Below are 5,968 nucleotides of genomic sequence, written 5' to 3' on the forward strand. Positions count from 1 at the left end.
TCAAAAACTCACATTTGTTGATGTTTATTTGATCTAAAGTTGGCCACTTGTTTCACAAAAAAAGTGAAAAATCTCATATGATTCTCATCCACTTGATAAAGATTGAATTTCAGGAATCGTTGATGTCTATTAAGATTTGGAGCTAATAAAATTTATGTAAAAAGAGAGAGAGAGACAAAGCAACATAGTAGGATTTAAGCTTTAAGCTTTTAAGTGTAGGGGTTGGGCATATATTTACCTTTTTTTCTCTCAATCTTTCTATTTTTTTGTACTTGACTTGAATCACACATTCCACGTAAAAAAAATTTCCACCCAAGTTTGTGTTGCAACCATTTGGGTCCGCCGTTGATTGTATACTAGAGCTCATTCTCCCGTATATGGTTAAACATTGTTTGTTAGATAAAAAAATGGGGTTTGAAATTTGAATTTGGATTTACGGATGAAATTGTTATTTTTTCTGTAGTTACGGATGACATTATTATTTTCACGGTTTTGTGTTTCATATCTCTACAATTATATTTGTTTCCCTGTTTCTGTTTTTTGTTTTCTTCACTCAAAACCAATTATATATGTTTGCTCTTTCTCTATGAGGTAGTATGTTCTTTGTGCCGTGTTTGAGATAAATTTCCATCTTTAAATTTTGTTCTATTTTCCTACACATGCCTGAGAAGATTACCGGACCAAAACAAATTGTCAATAGACATTACAACTACAACGGTGAGTAAAATTGATAGCAAATCTGAACAAAAATCATCTTGAAAGGTCGAGTAATATTATTAGAAGCATCTTTTCCTCTACCAAGCTTGATAATAGAGAAACCTGAGTACTACTCTATACATGATTGTGTGTGTCAGTGTTTATTTAGACTTACTGCATTTTTTTTTTCAGTTGTTCCCTGAAATCATATAAATGTTTAAACAGTCCTGGCATCCTTTTAATTTCTTCCAATTTGGTGGGAATTCAATTTTGCCATTATACTAGATTGTATAGATTAATATTAGCCATCTATTCTACTCAAACTCTGCAGCTGGTACACTCTTGTGACGTGAATATGCTTTTTTTTTTTTTTTTACACTCTAAACCTTAGGAGGACATGATGGATTCAATCATGATAAGATAAGGGAAAAAAAAAGAATATAAGGAATTATTGATGAACGAAATGGGATCCCACTAGACCTTTATATAACTCTCAATTTCTAAAATTACGCGCGTTATAATCATCATGACGATTTTATTAAAGAATATTTGTTGCATTATTTCACAAGGACAAAACTAGGACTATGTTATTTACTAGACTAAACCACAACTACAATACGCGCGTTATAATTGCCTGTTTGGATGCTCTCTTTTTTTTAGCTAGAAGCTACTTATAAGCATAAGTTAGGCCAAACAGGTTTTGAGAAAAGCTCTTATAACGAAAAGCTCTTCTTTTTATATTGAGGAAAAAAGCTGAAAACTAAAAGCTCTTAGGAGGAGTTTTTTTTAAGCTCTTATCTGTTTTTCTTGAATTGTGTGCTTTTTTTAAAATGAAGAGTGATAAAGATAGAGAGAGAGATAATTTTCTTGAAATATGTGCTTTTAATTAACTTTTAAGCTAAGTTTTTTATGTAATTTCCAAACAGTTTTTAGCTTCTTATTTTAAGCTCTTTTTTTAGCTTTAGCTTATAAGTAGCTTCTAGCTTAAAAATAAGAGGATCCAAACAGGCTCTTTGTCATGATACAAACCTGAGTCCAGCGTTTGGCAAAAACGAGCTAACCCGTCGTAATCCGTCAAAAATAAGTCGGATTGGGTTGGTAAAAATGAGCTGCCAACCCGACCCGAGCCAGCTCGGAAAAAACGAGTCAACCCGCGGGTTAAACGGACCACCTCGCGGGTTGATTTTTTTAAAAAAAAAAATACAAAATGTAATATACAAAAATGGATCAAACCCACACATGTTGTCATTGTCTTTCTTCCTTCTCTAAACTTAAGTCTCTAATCTTCTCACATCTGTGCCATTTTTATATTGTTAGCCTGTGATAACTCTGTTTGGTTCAAATATCTTACCCACTTGGTAGCAAGTGGTTCTGATTGTTTCTTGATGTTGGTGCAAATTTGTTGTGAAGAAAATTCGAAACTAGAATTTTTTTTTATTTCTCATTTTGTAACCCTTTGTTTAAGCTGATGGAAGCCACATAACTGATGGAAGCTGATAAGTCTCTTTAATGAGACTTAGAACATATGGTTTAGAGTGTAATTGGTGAGAAATGAATGACTTTTGTGATTAAAATACCCCAAAAATTCATGTTGAGCTGAAATTTAATGGGCTTAAGTGCTAATGGGCTTAAACTTGTTATTTTACAGGCCCATTTTGTTAACATTCATCAGGAAATGAAACAAGAAGAAAAGAAAAGGAAAAGCAAGAAGAAAAGATATGGGATGGACCTGTTGTCAATCAAAAAGCCCAGATGAAGGAAAATTAAAGAAAGAAAGAGATAGGGATAGAAAGGGAGAGACAGAGTCAGAAACGAGAAGAAAAGGGCTGCTAGAAAACCCTAGCACACGACCGACCATCATTCGACCACAAATCCACACCACCCATCCAAAGTTCCTGACCACAAATCGATTTGCAAAGCCAAACCGTTCTCTGTATTTGGTTTATTTGTCAAGATTAACCCTCAACCACGGTTCATTGAGAGATTAACCAAACCCTAGTCACCCTTTCCTTATACAGAAAACGTCAAAACAACAACCCATTGTTGAGTGGATGAGCTGGATACTTTTTGAGAGTGGAGGCTGGAGCGATTTGTGGGCGCAAGTCTACGTACTGGTTAAATGAGCAAAAATTCCATTCGGATTGTCTGAGGAAGGAGCTGCTGGGGACCACCTACCTGCAACGCGCGAGAAGCGCGTAACCCCTGCTGAGCTGGAGAAGAAAATCGTGCAAAGAAGGAAATGAGCCCTATAAAAAGGGACTGAGGAGTGAGTCATGTGTGACTCTCCTGGTTCTGATTTATCTTTTTTAGTTTTTGCTTTCTGAACAATTTTTATTTTATTTTTCTTTTAAGTTCTGTTTTGTAATGAGATTCTGGTTCATTTGATGAACTTGATGCATGTCTTTACAGCACTGAGATTGCCGGTTGTTAGGCCAGTGCTGTAATTTAGTTTTTAGAATTTTTATTTTGTGATTTCTGTAGTTCTCTGTTACTGTTTGTAAGCTTCATCCATATGGATAGTGGCTAACTTTTTAGAGGTTGGGTTTAGGTGATACCCAAACCTCAGTGCTTGTTAAATGTTTGATTTTCTGGTTTTAATTTTTATATCTCAGTTGTTTAATGCTTTTTCTAATGTTTAAAATTATCTGCATTTTGGCCGAATGTCAGAGGTTTGGTTAGGATTTAGTTGTTGAGAAACAACTAACTCTGGATTCTGCATTAGACACATGGACTTAGATGAGAAATCATCTAAGGGATCTTATTTCAGAAATGAATGAGTGCTCATGTAATATTGGACCTGAGTCTAAAGAGTCCTAATCCCACTTGGCATAGAGATATGGAAGTGGGCAACTATGGGATAAAATAATATTTAAGAGATTAAAATTAACAATACAGTTCTGTTAACTGAGAATCTTAGGATGAGTTTTTTTTGTTAATCAAATTATTTTTCAAGCACTGTGGGGAAGGAGAGCCAGAACTCAACCCACCTTTTTAAACTTCTTTATCAACTCAGATTTCTAATTTTCTTTGTTATTTCATATTTCAATCTTTGTTCTGTGTCCAAAATCTTTGTCACATCTGTCATTAAAATTGCTTCATTCTTACTCCTTATTTTATAACTTAGGAAAGTAATTCAGAAAATTTTAAAAGAAAAGTGAACAGTAGTGTTTTAGGTCCATTCTAGATTATTTTTTTTACTTTACAATTTTATTTCTTTTATTTTCAAATAGTAACTCAGTTTTAAGCAATTACAAATTTTAGTCATTTCAAAACGCCAACGATCCTTGTGGGAACGATGACTGGGACTTATAACAGCCCTATATTATTTGTTGTCGCGTATACTTGCGCGCATTACTTGCACAACTTTTAGCAAGGCAACAAGTCCCTGGGGCTGAATAGGAGATAAAGGAAAAGAACTATACTCTGCAAAAACACTTTCTAAATGAAAAAGCTCAAACGTGGTACCATTTCATTAGAGCTAGATTGCTTCCTACCACTCATGTAAATTTAGTGACTAAGGATAGAGTTGTGTTGTTGTGGTGTTTATTGGTTGGGAAACCAGTAGATGCTGCCAAATTAGTTTTTTCGGGAATTGGAGCTTGTGCTGGGGGTAGGAAAGGCAAGCTACGGTTCCCTAGCTTCATATCACAATTATGCAAGAAAAAGGGTGTCACAGCAAACCAAGCTGATGTGTTCTTTAAAGTTAGTGAGGCTATAACTCTGCGAATCATTACTAAATTAAAAAAGGGCATTGTTGCACCCTCTGTTGAGAAAGAAAAGTTGAAAGGGGTAGTTGAGGGGGAGAAGACTCAGTCTTCTCCCCCAGAAAAGAAAGGGAAATTTGTCCCTGATGTTGCAAGTTCTCAGTAACAGGGGGCTGAAAATATTGCAAAGCACCTGGAGACTATGGGCCCTCCCACTGAAGACCAGCCTTACCTAAGCTGGTTACATAATAATCTGGTTCACATACATAAAGTGCTCATGCAAATGCAAGATCATAACAAAAAAATGGACTTGCTGTTTGAGAAAACATATGATCGGTTTTACACTTTTATGTATAATAGGGCCAGATTTCATGATTACATTGTGGGGAGGGACAGAGTTTTGAATGATTTTTTGAAAAATACTTTTGCAAATTTTCCTGGTTTACCTTCATTGCCTGATGATTTAACATGCCCACCTTCTTCAGTATTTGTTGATCTACAGGTAAAAGAATTCATGGAAAGAGCTGCTGGAAATCCTCCTCCTCCCCAACCTGCAAGGCAAGAGACAACTCCTCTACCTACAAAGGGACATGGCCACCCATTTAGCTCAAGGAAGAGGGGAAGGCCAAGAACAAAAGCTGCCATGGAGGAAGTGAGTGACAATGAAGAAGAAGAAAAAATGCAATCTTCTGAATCAGAATCTGAAGATGTGGATAAATCTGAGTCAGGTGACTCAGATTATCAGGAGGAATAGGCCAGAACTTCTTCTGGCCTCAGGTTACACTGATCTTACTTGTAAAATTTTCATTTGTGTAACTTGTTTGAGGCACAACAGTGAGGACACTGTTGAAGTTAAGTTTGGGGGAGAGTATTTTGCTGGTACACCATAAACCATGTTTGCTCTTTAGAAAATTTTTATTATTATTTCCTTTCTTATGTTTCAGTTGCTGTTTTGAGTGGATTTGTTGTTTTTAGAGTTGTAGGAAGTTTTCTGTTGGTTTGGTTGTTTTAAGTTAGGTAGAGATTTTGTGCTGTTATGAACTGTTGTGTATATATTTGCTGTTTTGGTGAAAGGGAAGTTTGAATATGAGAATGGATTGAGGAGTGTAGTGTTTAGCAATGAGTGATCTGTATCACAACTAGGCAGCTGAGAATTTGAATAAAGGAAAAGAACTCAGGGCAGTTGTGTGGATGAAAAGTGACATGAGTGTTTTAAATGATTGATGGGTAAAGGCAGTGAGAGGTTGAGAAATTTAGTTGATTAATGCAGTTTGTGAATTTTAACAATAAGCATGCGAGATGGTGACTTTACCAACACTGTTAGATATTGAGCCTACACACCCAATTTGTTTTGCTCCATGAGGGGTTCACACTGGGGTAGTGAGGCAGAACTTGCTTTGGTGCTTAGTTGAGAAGTGTAGCATTGGCTTGAGTTTAAGATGACAAGGGCACATTTTTTTTATGTGATATATAACCATTTTCAAACCAAAAAGCCAACCATAAATCATCCTTCATCGAGAAATCCATTTTGAACCTTTAGCCTTTTCTTTTTCACATACCCACATTTC

The sequence above is a fragment of the Gastrolobium bilobum genome, unplaced genomic scaffold, assembly GCF_033153095.1.
Source record: "Gastrolobium bilobum isolate Gb01-03AN ecotype WA unplaced genomic scaffold, APGP_CSIRO_Gbil_v1 utg77136, whole genome shotgun sequence".
NCBI classification, from domain to species: domain Eukaryota; kingdom Viridiplantae; phylum Streptophyta; class Magnoliopsida; order Fabales; family Fabaceae; genus Gastrolobium; species Gastrolobium bilobum.